This window comes from Petaurus breviceps, unplaced genomic scaffold, assembly GCF_028583685.1.
Source record: "Petaurus breviceps papuanus isolate PSGF00001 unplaced genomic scaffold, PetGlider_PUasm1.0 37, whole genome shotgun sequence".
NCBI lineage: Eukaryota > Metazoa > Chordata > Mammalia > Diprotodontia > Petauridae > Petaurus > Petaurus breviceps.
The window spans coordinates 56,044,790-56,064,137 of record NW_027186296.1 but is presented as its reverse complement, the minus strand read 5'-3'; the positions used below and the strand labels follow the sequence as shown (position 1 = coordinate 56,064,137).

Below are 19,348 nucleotides of genomic sequence, written 5' to 3'. Positions count from 1 at the left end.
TGGTTGTCAACTTTTTTTTTTAATGGTACTTTCAGATACTTACCACAGGTCATTTTAATCTTGGTATCAGTGCAGAATGTCCTGGGCTAGTACCCATATTGTTAAGAATGGTGAGACTGAAGTTAAGATCATTACCAGCAAAGGCAACTTAGCTCTGTCTTTGTCTGTAGTTAACCTTCTCCATCCACAATGGTGTCCAGAAATCATCTGATCATTTTGTAGTGCCCATTGCTCTGAATATAAAATGGTAAAGGGAGTTACTATTTGGTTTAAAAAGTACTTTTCCCCCCCTAAATTTACTAAAATTATCAATTTTCACCACTATTTGAAAAACAATACACTTAGCATCTCTAACAAATAATTAATAGCACATCACCTAATAAAATCAAAATAAGCTGAAAATAGTAGACTGCATAATTAATAGAGACCAAAACCATAGAGCTATATAAGAACCTTTCTTTTAATGAACTAAAAGGCTTCTCAAACATATCTTGCTAATAATCACAAGATTTTCAATTTTATTTTTAAAACTTTTCCCTCCAAGACAATGTATGTTGAATATTTTGCAAACCTTAAAGTGCTAGGTAAATAGTAGTTATCATAATTAATATTAATAAACAGATATTTCTGTCAATTGTATTTTACTTTATTTCAGAAAATACAACTATTCAAATAAAATTAGAACTAATGATCTTCCCCTTCAATATTTCTTCCTCATTTAAAATTTTTTTCTTAGTATTTTCCTCTTTCTTTAATTAGTTTTCATTTATAATTTTATAAAAATGTATCCCACAATGCCTTAATAATCCTTTTCCACTCTTTTAAAAAATTTTGCCTTTACTCATTAAAACAAACACTTATAAAATGTCTACTATGTGCTAGGGGGAAAAAAGACTCTTGGCAAGCAATAAAACATTCATTATTGACCTCAGAAAGTTATTTCAGTAAACTTGCATAGACAGAAGTCATATTACAAGATGGTGAGATGGAATGATTGGGTGGCAAGGGAGAAAAGGAAACTATTCTTTTCTAGATGGTTTGCAATGAAAGAGAGGGGAGAGGAAAATAGCTTAAAAGTATGTCAGAATGAAGGGAAGTCTCTCAATTGTTTCTTTGGTTTGGTTTGATTTTTACTTGAGAGGGGAATCCAGAACATATAAAGTATGCAGGAAGGAGCAAGTACAGAAGAAAATGAATATAATACCAAAAGCTGTAATAATAGTTAATATGTGTGTATATATAATGCATTAAGGTTTATGAAATACTTTGCATACCTTATTTCATTTGATGCATTACGTAGCAAAGATGATTGATGGGGCAATCTCATGGAAGAGACCAAAGGGGATGGGATTGAAGATATAAATAGGGTGGGGGAGTTAGTCTTAGCAATAAGGAAGAATTCATATTCTTCCCAGACTGGAAAAAGAGGAGATGAAGGGTAAGGACACTAAGGAGGTTCAAAAAATGGTAGAAAAGAGTCAAGGTAGCTCATATTGGATGGACACATCTCAATAAAGTGGGTTATCTCATTTGAATAGAAAGAAGGCAGAGGCTGTAGACTAGGGGGAGAAAGACTGAACAATGAGTAGAAAGTTTGTGCAATCATTGTGGGAAGGTGTATGATAAAGACTCAGTAAGAGAAGAATAAAGGATTGCCATAAAGCAATAAGAACCCAATTGAGATGCAGTGGCAATAATTTGTAATAAATATAGTTAGTACTAACAGATTGGGATCTAGTCTTTATAGCTTTTCAACATTCAAAATGTTCCTATGAGGGGCAGCTGTGTGGTATGGTGAATAGAGCACCGAGCCTGGAGTCAGGAGGACCTGAGTTCAAATCCAGCCTCAGACACTTAACACTTACTAGCCATGTGACATTGGGCAAGTCAGTTAAACCCAATTTCCCTGCCTTTCCTCTCCAAAAAGACAAAAAAAATATTTCTATCCTTCATCTATCCATCTAGCTATGTCTCAGTGTATACATATATGTATATATTTATGTGTGTATGTGGTTGTATATTTATACATATGTAAATGTGTACCTATATTTGTATATGTGTCTACAGATACATATGTAAGTATACATGTGTATATGTGTGAATGCATATACATACATATATAATTTGGTGGAGACCTAGAATTTCATCAATGCATGGAATAGTTCCCAATGATGCAAATATTCAACTTATCTGAAATTTATAATGTTAGAGTGCCATTTAAGGTACGGAAGGGTCAATGACATTTCCATGGTAGATGGTCCCATATATATCACTGTGTTGCCTCTCTAGTATTAGTTGATATTCATATAACATTTTTGGTTTTATAAAACATTTTATACACATGATCTCCTTTGAGATAGCTCTTTGAGGCAGACTCCAAACTGAAGTCTAGTGGCTTCTTCAAGGTCAATCTGTCAACCAGTATTTATTAAATGCTTACTAGGTGCCAAACACTGCTAATCACTGGGAATACAAAAAAAACTAAAATAAAGTAGCAGTTTTCAAGAAACTCACAATCTAAACAACAGGCAAACAACTATGTACACATAAGCCAAACACAGGACTGGAGATGATAAGCAAATGAAAATGCTATCATTAAGGTGGATTTGGGAAAGGTTTCTTTTGGAAGGTGGGATTTTAGCTGACATTTGAAGGAAGCTAGAAAGGTCAAGTGGAGATGAATGCAGCCGTTTAATGTGAATGAGAAACTGAGAGGTTAAGTTATTTGTCCAGGGTCACACAGGTAGTGTGTACCAGAGACAACACTTGAACCAGGCCCTTCTGACTCCAAGGCAAGCTGTGCATCCACCACATTATGCTTCTCCATTATAGCCATTTCATTAACATTCTATGTTAGAAATAAGAGCATGAATCAAGTATCACATTTTGCTAAAAAGGGAAGAGCCTTACATGTAAGGGACTTTTCCCACTGTTTTACTATTTGTGATATTATAGAATTTGTAGGTAAAGGCAACTGAACCAAACAAATTTCAGCAACCAGTGATTTTTTAAAAGATAATCCGATCCTTTGACTAAAGGAAAAGTTTTGGAATCATAAGAAACCACTAGGTTAAGGTCACACAGTACCTTAATGGTAGAGTTGGGCCTTGAATCCAGACCCCTGACTAGGGGCTGAGGGGCAGACCTTCAGGACTTGACCTATCTGACTGTACATACCCATCTCTACCGCCATCCCTCAACCCAGTCATGGACCAAAGGTACCTTAAAGTACAAAGATTTATGGAAGACAGTTCCCTGCCCAATTAACTGGTGACCTCCACATAGAAGTGAGATTTCTGTAGGGGGGGCCCTGAATTTCACCCTAGAAGGCCACAGCTTGAGGTTGGTTTGTGTTCCCAAGAGATTGCTTGTGGTACTGGGTTAGGAGAGCAGTTGAGCTTGTGAAACAGGCCTATATTAGGTCCTTGAGCTTGAATTGCACATTGTAGAAAACCAGAAATAATATTTCCTTTGCCTACTCCTGGCCTAGCCTTGATTGAGATGTCACTCAGTGAGTCAAGTCAGAAACCATGTCCAGAGCAGTCTTTAGCTATTCAGGGTATCCTGAATACTTAGTAGCAAACACCCATTACCTGTGCTTCAGGTTGATGAGGTCTCTCAGACCTATAAGCAGGAGGGCCTGGGCCTGGTGAGACCCCTGGGAAACACTCAAAATGGCTTCCAGTTTATCCTTGTGCTTACTCATGATGGGTCAAGGCTTTATCAATAAAGGAAAAAAAAATCCTATGGAAGTGGCCAGGCCCCTCAGGGCGCTGATCCTTTGTGATTTGGTCACCCACTGCTGGTCCCATTCATTGTCACCAGTCTCAGGAATTCATTTTGAGCCCCATGAATCAGAGCTTTCATTGGCTACTCCAGGGCTTGGGTGTGTCCCTTGGCAATCCAGACATTGTCACATCATCCTTCCAGTCAAAGATCAATAGTACCCTGTTCTCAATATGTAGCAGTATTTGGAAAGCCCAGTGGAACCTGGTGAAAGAGGAGCCTGAGAAAATGAATCAGGTATTTGATAGATCCCTCTTCTCTCTGAGGATGGTAACTATAAAAATAAATAGGAGAAGTCTCTTCCAGGTACTCTACAGGCACAAGTCCAGGGCACTGCAGGATGTTACCTCCCATTGTGATGTGGTTGTAGCAGACACCTCAGGAGACAGTGGAAGAAACACTTATGATATGGAACCCATTGAGACAGTTGAAACTATAGAACACATTTGATACTATGACAGCTCATGGTGTTACCCAGATAAGAAGGCACAAAATGGCTCATGTTGGAACCCAGGCAAAAGTGAGGCCAGAACCCATGCTGTTGTCTTTTTCCCTACCCAGGATGAACTCTTCCACTTGTGATGATTGTCCCATCTCTTTTCATGCCCTCTGTGATGTTACTTCATTGAATATGACTCTTTCCAGTTTCTAATCTTTCCATTTCTATGGACTTTTCCCCTCTTCCTACAAAAGATGCTTGAACATCCCCCTCTCCTAAAACAAGTTAATAACAAAAACAATGGTCGATAGTGCCAACCTCTCACTCAATCCTTCTAACTCTTTTCCCCTTCAATTCTAAATTTCCAAAAAGACTGATCTGAAATCTTTACCTCTACTTCAAATAAAGCTCTCACTCCTTAATCCTCTCAAGTCCCTTCCTCCCTACCTCTCCCCCACCCCGCAAAAAACCCCAAACAAAACAAAAAATCCCAACAACACTGCAATCTGGTTTTTGAAACCACTATTTACAGAGTCACTAATGACATGGGATTACTACTTTGTTAGCCTTTTATCAGTCCTCTTCCTACTTGACTACCCCCTCCTTCCTGATATTTTCTCTTAGTTCCCATGACACTGCTCTCTCCTGACTCTTCATCTATCCTTTTGATCACTTATCTCTGATCACTTTTCATCCTTGGTTTGTCTTCCTAATAACTCATACCAGAAAAATGATCTCACTCTTTTCAAAAATTCCTAAAGTATTAGGATCTTTTTTCCTTAAATTCTACCTGAAATCACAATTATTTGTGCATATGTCTTAAAGTTCTCATATTATATTGTAAACTCTTTGAGGACAAGTACTAGAATGGTTTTCACCTCTGTAATGCCAGCACCCAACAAAGACCCTGGCATTCAGTAAATATTTCATAAGTGTTTGCTGAATTTAATTGAATTATTTTTATCCGTCAAGTGTGGTTACCTTCAAGCTTTCTGCTAGACCTTGGTCTCCTTACTCTCTACATTCTGTCACTCTTGGCAATCTTATCGCCTCTTTATTGTCAATTACATTGTTTTTGCAGACAATTTTTATTTTCAATTCAATGCACTAACCTGAACTCCATTACCACATTTCTAACTTCCTTTGGGGCAGCTACACAATAATGTTCTTTCAATACTTCAAATTTAACATATCCAAAGCTTAACATAGTATCTTACTTTCCAAAACATGTCCCCACTTCCTTATGTCTTTATTTATGCATTACCTCAGCTACCTAAGATTAAAGTAATGCAGTCTTCTTCCATCTCCCCCATTCCATCCCCACCTGTCTAACCCCTTACTGAATCCTGACACTTATATCTTGGTACTGTAGCTTGCACCCTTACCCTTCTTTTTGCCCTTCTCGTTGCCACTCCCTCAGGTCTCAGGTTCTCACTGCCATCACACTAGCTCAGGCCTTCATCACCTCTTACACATAGTAGTGATAACCTCCTAATTGCTCTTCTTTCTTCCAACACCTCTAATCTTCATATAGTTACAAAGTAAGATGTAATGTCTTTGTCACTTTCTTACTCAAAAACTTCCAAAGGCTTTCTTCTGCCAATGGTATAAGAGAGAAACTATTTATCCTGGCATTTAAGGCCACTAAAATCTAGCTCCAACTTGCCTGGGTGCAAACTTCTTTTACTCTACCCCTCTTCAGATTAGACAACTAGTCCCCAAATCTGCCTTATCATCTTCTATCTTTGTCCATTTCCAGTGCTTGGAATGGTTTCTCCCTGAGAGAAATGATTATGTTCCTATTATTAATGATCAATTATTAAACTAGGACTGAGGTTTTTTTTTTTTTTTCCCTTCATTTCCTTATTTAGGGACAAACCCTTACAAGCTATCCAGTTCCTGAAGGGTAGGGTTAATGATGAGATTGACCTAACCATCCCAAAATATTCTCCTCAATTTTAGACATGACCTCACCCAACTGGGAGAGTTTAGTTTTGATTAAAGTATAAAAAGAACCTAATCTAGGTGAATTCCAGCCCTAAAAAGCATTAGGCCCACACCCTTGAAACCCCTACAGGGTTCACCTTAATTGGTCTGGGTGGGATGGATTCTTTTATCCAGATTGCTGGAGGCAGCTGAGTTTCAAGATGAAGCTTTCAGCCCACCTCCTAGTCCACCCCCTCATTGATTGTTTACCAATGAGGGTTGATTTCCTTCCTGTCAGGGGCACCCACTTTTCCAAAGGCATTTAGGCATTTTATTATCTCCATGGGTTTGTCTTTGGTTAGGAGAAAGAGCACTGACCATCAAATTATTGATTATTTGTTAGCCTAATTAATAAATTGATGATTAATTACCCAGATATTGTCTATTCGGCTTTTCATTCATCTCATCCCAAAATTTCTACTCATTGAAATTCTTTTCTTCATTTAGTTTTAACTTCACGTATCAATTCCTCCACAAAACTATCCTTACCTAATTCCATGTAGCCTCTACCAACTAGAAGAAATCCTCTCTACTTGAATTTTGCCTGTCACTCTGATCTCTCCCATGCAATTAATCACATTCTTACTTGCATCATCATTTTTAGTGTAATGGTCTCTTCCCCCTACCAAACAGTGATCTCCTTGAAGGCAAGGAGTAGGTTGTTCTAAATTTGTAATCCCCTCCCTGTGCCCAAAGCAGTGCCTTACACATAGTAAGCACGTAATATATCCTTGCTGAATTTAATAAAATGATGGCACAGATAAAGTTTGATGAATTAATTCCCAAAGGTTTCAATTTTTTAAAACGGATTAGAACCAACAAAAAATACTGTCCCTTCCCCCCAATATGGCACAAAATTATTTGACCTTTTAACATTGTCGAATCTGAATATCACAAGAAGATTAACTGTTGTGGAGGAAAAAAAAAGGAAAACAGCTATCCATCAAGGCAACTGATGGAAATGTGTATTAGTTACCAGGTCTTTATAAGAAATGCACTTTTGAAATGGGGCTTAGGGGAAGACAAAATCACATAATATAAAGTCCCTTACTTTGAAATATGTAGGCAATGTGGCAAGAAATAGCTTTACTTCACACTTGTCAAGAGACAGAACTTTTATTACCAAGGAATTTCACTTTTGCCGCTTATTCTTAACACAGTGACCAGCCATGGGACTGAGAGGATTTGCTGATCTAATATAGATAATGATTTCTTAGGTTTGTTCAGATTTATATAGACAGCATCTGGGGATCAGGAATTACATTTAAAATGTAATAAAATGTTCTTGTGCACTTTAACTTACAAATACTGTACTTAAAAAAGTAAACATCAAATAATCTCAGGTATCTTTCAAGAAAATGTTGACATAGCTCAAGGAGCTCACACAGATATCTCAGAATAGTTTCTAAGTAAACTTAATAAACTCATTTTCTTATTCTGTCACTGTACTGTAAACTATCATTGCTGGGAGAAGAAGAGATCCTGAGCCCTATGTTGTCATTTTCTTCAAAGTATGTATTTTCAGGTTTAAAAATGGAATATTTTTTAAAAGCATAAAGAAGTCCATTCCAAACAAAATGTAAGCATATATGAGTATCTGTTACAAGAGATAGTAAATGACAATACTGGTAATGGCTCATAAAAATACCAACTACAGTGACTAGATAACCCTACATTAACTTAAAACATGTTTTCCAAAATACGAAACTCTTACAACATCTGCTGTCTCAGAGTACTAAAACCTAATACAAAGAACATTGGATTGGGAAGTCAGTAGATTTAGGCTTAAACATTTATGAGCCTTTTGACCTCAGGAAAATCACTTAAGCTCTTTGAGCCTCAATTTCCTCATCTGTAGAATGGGAATTAAAATGTCATCTAAATCACCAAGTTGTTACAAGGAACAAAAAGGAAAAGTGTACATAAAAGTACTTTGCAAACTATAAAGTGATATGTAAATGTAAGCTATGGTTATTACTGTCAAATCCTACACTTCTATCACTGTCTTCTATCTTCCCACTCCTTTGCAGAGGTTGGAGGTGTATGAATGTGGAATATTGCCTATATTTTCAGATTTTTTTCCTAGATTTTTTTTCTTTCCTCCTTCTTAAAACTTCTTTTTCCTTGAAAAAATATTCTTTGTTACATAGGATGATTTGCATCAGGAAGGGAGGAGGTATCTGAAAGCAATAATGGGAGAAATTGTCAATCTAAGAATACAAGATACCAATAAAATTTATTTTAAAAATATAATATTGGGGTGGCAAGGTGGCACAGTGAATAGAGCACCAGCCCTGGAGTCAGGAGGATCTGAGTTCGAATCCGGCCCCGGACATTTAACACACACAAAAACTAGCCATGTGACATTGGGCAAGTCACTTAACCCCAACTGCCTTGTCCCTCACCTTCCAAAAAAATATATAATATTGATTATATGACCAGTAAAATGTCAAATTAGTCACTTTTTGCAAACTCTTCAACCCTCCAACCCTAGAAGAAAGACATTAGGTACCAAACATAGAGTAATTCTAGCTAAATCCACGAGAGGATGACAGATTGCATCCCAACCCCTAACCCCATCTCCACCCTGAAAAAGCAAAAATCTTATGAATTAATTCTTTCATACTTGAAAGTGTATTCTGTATTCCTTCCCCAATGGGCTCTAATCATTTGCCCCAGCAAATTTATAAGTAAAGACTCTTACTCAATGCAATGAAACCACCAGAACTTCTGCCCTGTATGAAGCAAATTATGTTGATGTTGACTTTAACTAGGGATAGAAAGAGAGAGGAATAGATGGGCAAAAATTTTTCTGATATGTGTAACTGAATTGGCCCAAATGGAAATGGAACTAGAAACTCAGTTTGGGGCAGAACTGTCCTCTACCTTCAGAGGTAAGTTGATTTCTTTTCTCTCTTTTCTTTTTTCTTTCTTTATCTTTCTCCCTTCCTTCCTTCTTCTTTTTTTGTTTTTGTTTTACTTCAAATCCTTTATTTACATGGCTAAAGTTTCAGGAGAGAGTGGAGCCTCACCCTACCACCCCTGGGGGCAGGGCTGACCTCTCTTTCCATCCCCTCTCACTCCCTTGGGCCTTTTGGAAAAGTACAGCCAAGCAGAGTTGAGCTTGTGCAGGGGTCCTTGGGGCCACCAGGCAGGGCGAGCACCCGGGTTCTGAGGGGCTGAGTGAGGGACTGGCCTTGGCAAAGGGGCAGGAGAAATGGGTCTGGACTAAATAGGGTTGGGGTGGGAGTGGGGAGGTGTGGGAGAGCATGGATGGGTGGCTGGGCTGGCAGGTGGGTGGGCGAGCAGGGGGGAAAATGGGTAGCTGCAGGTGGGAGGGCAGGCCTAGGACTCAGTCTCAAACAACTTCTTTCTGCCCTGCATTGCAGACTTTTCTTCAATGTTCTTCTTCTATTCACCTACATCACGAAGGTCCCTTTCCTTCTCGGTGTCCTCCTTCACTTGCTTCAGATTGGCTCTTGGATCTATACACACTTTGCGCTTGGACCCCAGTAGTGCCTTCAGCATGGCATCAGCGGACATCCGCATCCTCCTCACAGGGGGCTTCTTGAACTTGCCCCGATGGTCAAAGAGTTTCTGGTTCATATCTTCCAGCTCCTTTGTGCTCTTCTGAACCTTCATTTCCATATCATACTTTTCCTCTTCAGCTGCATCGACCTTGACATGGAGTTGCCTGCAAAGGTCCTGCTCTTCAGACATAGACCCTGGCAGGTACAAGGGTGGGCAGTGCTCAGACAGGTAGTTGGCTTTCTCTGATTCACAGTGGCTTTCTTCTTTCTCTAGCTCGGTGGCCGCTATCTGGAGCATTGCATTCTTCAGGTGCTGTCTGCTGGCAGTAATCACCCTGTTCCTTCTCTCTTCATTTCCCATCTTGAGGTCTTGGTGTCAGAACATCTCTGGATCGAGAGAGCCTTTACATCTGAGCAGGCAGGAATGTGGAATCATGAGAACCTTCTCCTATACCAGCCCCTCCTTCTTTCCTTCTTTCGTTCTTTCCTTTCTTCCCTTAAGACTGGGTCTCCCTATATATCCTGTCTATCCCAGTTTGGAAGTGCAGTAGTCATTCACAGACCTGATCCTGCTGCAGAGGATTTTAACTTGTTACATTTCTAACCTGGGTTGGTTTGCCTCTTATTAGGTAGCCTAATGGCACTCTGATTCTGGGTATTTAAAACATTGGTGCTGGTTGTAGTCCAGATATCTCCTTGGCCTACTGTAATTCAGAACTCTTGAGCTCAAACAATCTGCCAGACTTAGACTCCCAGGTAGGAGAGATTAAAGGGGTAAACCACCACCACCAGCAACCCAGGATGACAAGGATTCCTCTTGGCTCTAGTGATCTTACCTTATACACTCAACCTCCACCCTACAAGAAATGCCAGACATGGATTCTGCCTATTCACATGGAGAAAAGAAAGATGGTAAGGGAGAAATTAGGTGGGCCAAAAACATGCTGTCATGATGGGAGGGAATAGAAGGGGGGTGGAATTAAGTAGGAATGGTCTTATCCTAAGGGGTCAAAGGGTTCCTACTGAAGAATATTTCATTGTGAACAGAAGTTGAGCATCTGAAGTGGGACAGAGAGACTTTTGGCTGGTTTTAGAAGGGAACTAAGTTTACAAGCTAGGAGGTTACTATCTTCAATAGAAAGTTGTACTTTTATGTCTGGAATTCTGATACAGGAAAAGAGATAATTAAGTTCTTAATGGCAGTCAACACCAAGAAAAGATTGAGATAGTGATGACTAACCTTGCTTTCATAACTAATGTATATTTTTTTGGAGTAAGGTAAAGAAAAACACAATAAAAGCAAAATAGTTCAAAATATATAAAGGAATAAGATGGAGATCATATGGAGGGACTTCAAGCCTTATTCTTTGGAAGCTGTAACAATATTAAGAATGTGAAGAAAATAAACAATATATATGTACATATATATGTATATATAACACATATATACATATACAAGCATCCTATAAATCAGATGATAATATGAAGAACAGACTAATGGATTATAAGAGAAAAGGAACTGTAATATTCACAAAACAAAGAAAGATTTTGGAAAAAGAGCAGCAAAAGAAAATTTCTAGACAGGGAAAGAGGAGAAGAATTTTGAAATAAAGTTCATCTTATAACTATTGGACAGAAAACTACTTTTCAAATTCTTCAGCTTCATACTTTGACAAAACATTCAAAGAGAAGATACATGTAAGAATTACTCTGTTTTTCAAAGTTTTACTCATGAATGAATAACTAGAACCGTTGGTCCAAAACAATTTTTTTTTTCTTTAGTGCACCTGGATTCATGTTCAGATATCAAATAGGCACATGATAACTAACACTATTCCAAAGTACCTGGGAGGAAGTCCCTGCCATAGAAATTTAAAGTAAATACATTTATGCTTTTCCTTCCCACCATGATAGCTCTTAAGAAAGTCAGAGAATTGTAGCCCGGTTTCTTTCACTTGCTACATGGTGTCATTTAGAATCATAATCTGTGAAGTTTGCTATCATTTTATAAATTCAAGGTTATAGTATGAGCCCTTTAAATGAAATAATTCCCCTCTCCTAACTACTTAACTAATGAGATACGTGCTGTAAGAGTCCCTCTGTTCAATGTCATATAGATGTATAATGATATATTTTCCATACCTTATTTATTCAAAATGTAACTCTTCTTTAAAACAGACAAACTATGCATACTTTATTAATTTCTTTTTATAATTTTCAAAGAGCAAAGTTGCCAGGAACTATGCCAAGTACTTAGATGAGAAGACAAATGAAACACTCTCTGCCCTTAAGAAGTTTACATTCCTAATGATATTTCCTCAATTTTTAATAATCTGGCTTTGTGCATTTGTACTGTATTAAAATTGATGTCTTTAAAGTCTCCTAATGGTCACATTACCACTACCTTCACCGTGCTTCTTCAGTCCTCATATTTCTTAACCTCTGTGCAGTTTTTTTACACTACTGGCCACCCCTTCCTGAAGGATATTTTCTTTTCCTTCAGCTACAGAGTCAATAAGACTTAGTGGTTTGCCTCCTTCATCTTCATAGCCCCTCTTCTAATTACCATGGTTTCACTTCCTCTTCCTTAAGGTAGGGGTACTTGGCTCACTTCTCTTTATTTTCTATACCCTCTCCCTTGGTCTCTCATTCTCTCCTTTAGTTCCAACTACCACATCATTTACTAAGTGTGTGATCTTGGACATCTTATTTAACCCCTCTGGCTTTCAGTTGCCTCTTCTGTAAAATAAGAAAGTTGAACTTGATGATATGAAATAACATTTAAATGTCAATTGAAATTAACAAAATTATTCAAATAGGATTTATTGTGGACTGTATTACAGGTATTACAGTAAGTGCCATACAATGAAAGGTACAACAAGAAAATGACAATAAATTCCAGTTCCTGCTTTCAAGTAGCTCACAGTTAAATGGGGGAGACAGTGGTAGCAGTGTCAGAGGAGAGAAAAGAAAAGGGTGCATGTACCGATAGATGCTATGAAGGAAGATAGATGCTATATAGGAAGAAGGTTAGAAACAACAAGACTTAACAGTTGATTGGATATTAGGCATGAGACAGTGAGCAAGTAAGGGCAACACCTCAAAAGAGGGGAGGGTTTGGGGGAAAGATAAGAAGTTCACTTGTGGATACATTGGTTTTAAGATGTCTATGAGATATTTAGCTTGATATGTCCAATAATTTTAGTTGAATGAGAACATTAGAAAGCAGACTACAAAGATATGAGAGAGAAGGGGGAAAGGAATTGGAGGGAGTTATTGTATGTTGACAATCTCAAGGAGTTCAAATACTAGTAAATAGAAGAGCAAAGGCTTTGAACCCAGAGATTTTTTTTTTTCCATTCTAAGAGGACAATTTGTAATTGACTTTATGAACAGATTGCCCTGAGTTTGGAGGGAGAGGAGATAAGATTTTCTGAGGCAAATAAATTCATGCTGAAGAAATAAATTCATTCTGCTTTCTAAGGTGAATTTGGTATTATGCACCTTTCATTTTAAATAGAACAAATACAGTATTATTTTATGTGATACAATACCTGAAATGATACAGGGGGAAAAACAAACAAACTTGGGTATGTTTTTGGAAGGGTTATTTCAAAGGAGGAATGTGTTATCTCAAATGAGATCTTAAATGGAATCTGTACTAATCTGAGAATTACAGCATAATTTATACCTCTGTATAAAGTGTTTTTTTACAAATGTGAATTTGTCCAGGGAGGACATGAGGAAGGAAGGGAGGGAGACAGAAGGGGACCCGGTACACAGTTCAAAGATAGATGGAGGCCAGGGATAGAGAAATCTGAACAGGATGAGGAACATACTGGATCAGAGCAAGTCACTTAGGGGCCTGGTCAGACCAGAAAGGGGACATTCTTGAGGAGAGAGGAGCAGATGTATTGGAGCAGGACATAGATAGGAAAGGATAGATGACAAGTGGGAGCCAGAGACAGACAGGAATATCTGAATGTGGAGGAACAGAAGACAGACACATGGAGTCACACACACACACACACACACACACACACACACACACACACACACACACACACACACACACACACACACACAAATGTACATACATGAGTGGACAGAGCAGGTCAAAAGATTTATCTCGATGTTGGAGGTCTCAAGTAAAGACCTTAATCTGGTGGAGGCAGAAATGATGGTTTCTGGATGCATCTGTTCTTTTGCTTTCACTTAAAGGTTTTTCATTTTATTTATTTATTTTTTTGGTGGTGGTGGGCAGACCATGGAGGACTGAAAAGAAGGGCAGGGGTGGAGAGAGAGAGAGAAAGTGAGCACAGTACTCTACAGCATAGTTGAAATAGATGTTTTTAGGGAATGCTGATTTCTTTCAAAATTTATTTATGTAAAGCGAGAACTATGTGTAACTTCTTCCCTCTTAAAATATTATGTACCACTACTAGAAGGATTTTGTTAGTTTGTTTGATTTTATAAAGTGGACAGAATAAATGTCACTGAAATAATAATAACTTACATTTATATAGTGCTTTAAGCCTTACTAAGCTTTGCATGGATTATCTCATTTGATTTTCACAACTACCTTGTTCTCATCATTTCTTATAGCACAATAGTATTACATCATAGTGTTGAGGGCCATATGAGCCAGTCCAGTCATGGGTGGAGTCTGGACCAGGATTCCCCTGGATCCTGCTCCCCATGTGGGCTAATTATGGCTCAGGGTGTTGGCTCACCATCTTTCTGAGGGCGTGATTACTGAGAAGTGGACCCCCCTCCCCCCAAGATTGCACAGCTGCCAATAATTAAGTACAAGCTGGTTAATCATCTCTTCCACAAGAGAACTGTATGCAACAGGCTCTGTTATAAAAACCCTTGCCCCAGGACAAATAAAGAGACTACCCTGACATTTCCAGCCTGGCTCCTGTGTAGTACTTTCATTTGCCACACCCTTGTGTTCGGTCCCACCCCCTTGGGGTGGGCATCATCATAGTCATATATTATAACTCGTTCAGCCATTCCCCCCAATTGATAGACATCCCCTCAATTTCCGATTCTTTGTCACCACAAAAAGAACTCCTATAAATGTTTTTGTACATTTATGTCCTTTTCCTTTTTCTTTGATCTCTTTGGGATACAGACCTACTAATATAGTAACATTTTAATAGGTCCTCATTGAATTAAAGTAGACACTTTCGCTGGTACCGTATTATCATGTTTTACCAGGTTAAGTCTGAATTTCTTGACATAGCATTAAGGCCCTACTGGATATGTTTCAAACCCACCTTCAGCCTTATTTCCCACTATTAACTTTCATGTATCCTCTGTTTTCTAGTGAAAAGTACTTGTTATTTTCCAAATGCTCTACATTTGCCTTCCTCTGTATCTTTATTGCCAGAGTTCCCTAAACAAGCACTTATTACATACCTGTTAAGTTCCAAGTACTGAACTAGGCTCTAGAAACACAAAGATAAAAAATTAAACAGTCCTTGCCAATGAGGAGCTTAGATTCTATTGTCAGGAAACAACTCATACATAAGTATAAAAGTATAAAATATATATGAACAAAATACAAAGAAATTTTGTTTAGAGAAGAACACTTAAAACTGGGGAAATCAGAAAAGACCCACATAGAAGGTAGAACTTGAGAGCTAGGTATTCCAGGAGGCAAAAGTGAGGGCAGAGAACACTCCAGGCAAGGGAAACAACCAATGCAAAGGTAGACAGGTGAGAGAGGGAATGTAATATATAGGAAGTAGGTCAGTTATTTAATTATAGATGATATGCTAGAAGGGATAGTTAACATACTAGATGACCTCATCAGGATCTAATAGACTTTATCTACCATATCTATATAGGCTAAATCTAAAGTGATAAAATTTAAGAAGAATAAAAATGTATTTTTATTCTTAGGTTCTCTTTCTCTAGAATGCCTCTGCCCACCTCCATCTCTGCCAATCAAAGTTACCATCATCCTTCAATACTCTTTTCAATAATTACCATCTCCATGAAGGATTTATTCATCTTCAGTACACCCATACTGAAATAATTTGACCCATCTTTAAGCTGCAGTAGCTTTTTTGAAGAAAAGTGTCCAGAGGAAGTGTGGTATGAAGTACAGAAGATTAAATTTTGAGCCAGAAGGCCTGAGTTCAATTCCTAGAAATAAAGGCTTGTGAGCACAGCCCTGCCTCATTTATATCCAATTTACTTTTTAAGTCATGACATCACCTTCCCAATATCACGATCCTCTTCAAGAATGAAGGACAAACAACAATAGAGCTTACTAGTTCTCGGACAATAAGCAAGACCATTTCCTAACCTTTAAAATGGGAATAACAAAATTTAAATTAACTACTTCATATGATCAGTGTGTGTGTATGTGTGGGGGAAACTTTTAAAAGTACTATAAGAATGTGACTTATTGTTTGTATCTATACTATGAAACATCACTTTAAGCTTTTTATTTTATTTGTGTGCATGTTGTGTCTCTCCTACTACCTCTTCGAGATCAAGGACTATGTCTTATTAATCTTTATATTTACCAGAATACTCAGTGGAATGTCTTACTTAAAATAGCTACATCATAAATGATTTATGAAGGAATAAATGAAACTGTCTTTTAAGTAAAGGTTGATGAAATAACACCTAGATTAAATATGATATGACATATAACATAACACATAATATAATCTATAATAAGCATATTATATATTATGTGTTATGTTGTGCTATATTAATTATATCATATCTTATATTACATTATATCATATTACATATATATATATTTAGTAGCTATTGTACCATAGCAATTACAAACACAGATTGAGTCATAACGCCTTTTCAACTTAATACTTAAGGAAGTACATTGGTTGAAGGTTGAAAATTATGAGGCTTCGTTTAAAAGGACATAAGTATGATCCAACTTAGAATTCTAAAGATCGGATATCTAAAATTAGCATGAATTCCAAGGAAATAGACTTAAACACAAGCAAAGAATGCACAGGATCACATGGGAAAGAAATTTAAAACCCTAAGAAATCCAGCACAGAAAGAATTCAGAGTAAAAGGAAAATGCATTATGCTATACACCAAAGATGACAAAATCTAGAACTTCATAATGAAGGTGATGGTCAAGTGGTGGAATTGCTTTGAACTACCTTAAACAACCCCCCCACCCCCATCTCAATCTCAAGGTATCTTGTTGCTCCAAACAGAATGTATGCCTACCAGGTTGGCAGCATTTGGTGCTGGTAGTAATATAATGTTATTAGATAATGTTCAGTATAGGGAATGAGGTAGGAAAGAAGTTAAAAAAAAAGCTTTTATATCTTCAAAAGCAATAGACTAGGTACTAAATAGCCATGAGCATGCCCGTACTAAAAGCTAAAAATATACCACTTAGATCTATGGAAGAGTATAGAGTGCAATACATTGATACATTAAGGACCTGACTTATAGTAACTGATTAATTACATGGTTTTTCTCCCACTTGTTCATTCAACTTCATTCATTCAATCATTATTTCTCTGTTCCTGTTGTCTCCAAAGTTGTTCTAAAAAGTACTACCAATGCAAATAGTGTGGGAACTCAGTCCTTCTGATACAGAATCCAACCTGCCTATAAATTATAGTCCTAAGAGTTGCCTCAGGATCAGACACATAAATGCCCATGATCACATAAATATCAGAGGCAAAATTCATACTCAGTCTCCTCTGACTCCAGTTCAATCAGCTATCCATGATATAGCATTATTTTTTTTTAAAGCAATTAGCCTTGAAAAACAAAAAAATATATATACAAGGAAATTATTTCCTGATGTATAACTAGAGACCTATGGTCTCACTTAGAGCATACACACAAATTGCAGGGGAAGTGAGAAAGCAGGAGCTATGAATTGGTACAACTATTCTGGAAGACAATTTGGGATCGTGCACAAAAAGTTGCTAAATAGTGCATGCCCTTTGATGGAGCTACACCATTGCTAAGCCTACACTCTCAAAATATCAAAGAAATTGGAAAAGGACCTCTATGTAGAAAATGTTTACGGTATCTCTTTTTGTGCTGGCAAAGGATTAGAAACTAAGGGCACCCATCAATTGAAGAAGGGCTGAGCAAATTGTTGTGTAGGAATGTGATCCATTGCTATGCTGCTGTAAGTTTCAAAGAGAAATGGAAAGACATATATGAACTGAGAATAATCAGAATAACAATTCATACTCAGTTCTAGAAAGGAATAATTATGATAGACTTGAGAATTCTGATGTCCTAAATGATCAATCATTATTCTAGAGTCTGGATAAAGAACACTGCCTACTTCATAACAGAAAGATTGTGTTAATATGTAGAATAAGAAATAATTTTTTGACTTGAATAATGTGGAAATTTATTTTTCTTGAATGTGTTTATGTGGTATGGTGGTTTTAGATTTCTTTGTTTTGCTTTTTTGTTTGTTTGTTCTTGTTTTTAGTGAATAGGAAGTGGGAGGGAGAAAAATGAATGTTTGATACTAGTTGGTCAGTTTTGCTGTACTGCATTTTCTCTCTTAAAAAAAATAAAACGATACTTATAAATAAATAAATAAAACTCTCTTAAAAAAATAAAACTATATACAAAAAATGGCTTGCCAAGTAGGGGAGAGGAGAAGGATACATTTAAAAATAAACATGATTTTAAACAAAAAGTATCAATAAAATATTTTAAAATCTCAATAGGTACCAAGTGATATTGATGCCAATCCAAGGAATCAAATTTTTAGAAAAGAATTAGGGAGTGTAATATAGGCAACAAAGATGTGTGTGGAATTTAATACCACTCAAAGAAATATAGGCAGAAGGAAAAGGACCAAGCCAAACTTTAAACATAATTGTGTAGTCTAGAAACAAAATGGAGTGGAATGATGCAGGACATCAGAATTAGATTCTAGCTTTATATCTTTCACTAACTACCTGTGTGACTTTTGTTAAAACACTACCTTCCTGGGACAAAGTTCCTACATTTGTAGAACAAGGATGTTGTTTTATATTGTTGTTCTAAAAGTTTATGATTCTAAGTTTATCAGTAAACATCCTTTGTCATTACTCTCTATGTTCTTCCACATTCATAAAACCAATCCATGTGACCAATGAGTCCTTTTCTTCTCAACCCCTGTCAAAACTTGTCTTTCTAAAATAGATTTGAAGTTCATTAATAATAAGGTTTCATAAAGGAAAAAGACCCATCACTCATAGGGATATCTGAGTTTTAACAGGAGAGTCAAACACTAATTTTGGAATTACAAGAAACAAATAGCTGGCCTAGTATTCCTGAAATCATACCACCATGCTGTTGCCTAATCCATCTATGTATAAATCCAACCCTAATGAGAACTCTTCATTTCACATTAATTCTGTAAAACATTCTGATTTTAGAAAAAAAACCAGTAATGTTAAATAGGTCAACAGAATATATTTTTCTTTTTAAGAGGGGAAACTGATAAGGTTTTAATTCCAGTTTGTCTATTCGGTTTTCAAAACAAAGTTCCCCAACTGTATTCTCACATCTATTTATGATCTGTGATTCAAATAAAAATAGTTATGAAAACTTGTCAAAAGATAGTCCAAGACCTAGT

The 19,348-nt window shown here is 37.1% G+C and overlaps 1 long non-coding RNA gene and 1 pseudogene across 2 annotated transcripts in view; both read right to left on the bottom strand.

Annotated features, from left to right (window-relative positions):
* Positions 1-19,348, bottom strand: part of LOC138168569 (uncharacterized) — a 102,120-nt gene that overhangs the window by 17,593 nt on the left and 65,179 nt on the right. For both annotated transcript variants that reach the window (XR_011170140.1, XR_011170141.1), the window contains exon 3: positions 44-233. This is a non-coding gene — a long non-coding RNA (uncharacterized lncRNA). The remainder of the gene's footprint in view (positions 1-43; positions 234-19,348) is intronic.
* On the bottom strand, positions 9,527-10,131 carry LOC138168568 (troponin I, fast skeletal muscle pseudogene; annotated as a pseudogene).